Here is a 413-nt window from a genome sequence, read left to right on the forward strand (position 1 = left end):
CGTTCCTCATCCCCAGCCCCCGCCACCCAGCACCCCCAGCACCCCCGCTTCCCCCTCCGGCCTTGCTCACCCAGCCCCCCCGCCCGCGGCTTTCGGGGCAGGGTCGCTTCTCCCTGTGCCGCCGACCCGCACCCCGTCCCTTTTCACCTGGACGGGGACACGCTGCCCGGACCCCACTTCGGGGAGAGGCCCCTTTCTTGCCGTCGCCCTGCCGCGGCCAGACCCGCTGCCGGAGGAGGACAGAGCAGAGGATGCCGTGTTTGGCGAGCTTCCCCACAGTTGGACTAGCCCACCTGGCTGGCGGTGCTGGGGTCCCGCGGGACTGTCATTCCCTAGACCCTCAGAGCGGCCCAGAGACACAAACCCTGGGCTGGGGGGTCCCGCAGGGTCAAGGTCCCCTAAGCAGCACAAGA

The 413-nt window shown here is 70.5% G+C and overlaps 1 protein-coding gene across 1 annotated transcript in view; it reads right to left on the reverse strand.

The window, feature by feature from the left end:
* LOC104835057 (zinc finger protein 271-like) overlaps positions 1–413 on the reverse strand; it is an 8,841-nt gene that overhangs the window by 1,902 nt on the left and 6,526 nt on the right. The window lies entirely within an intron of this gene.

The sequence above is a fragment of the Haliaeetus leucocephalus genome, unplaced genomic scaffold, assembly GCF_000737465.1.
Source record: "Haliaeetus leucocephalus isolate CR32 unplaced genomic scaffold, Haliaeetus_leucocephalus-4.0 Scaffold357, whole genome shotgun sequence".
Lineage (NCBI taxonomy): Eukaryota > Metazoa > Chordata > Aves > Accipitriformes > Accipitridae > Haliaeetus > Haliaeetus leucocephalus.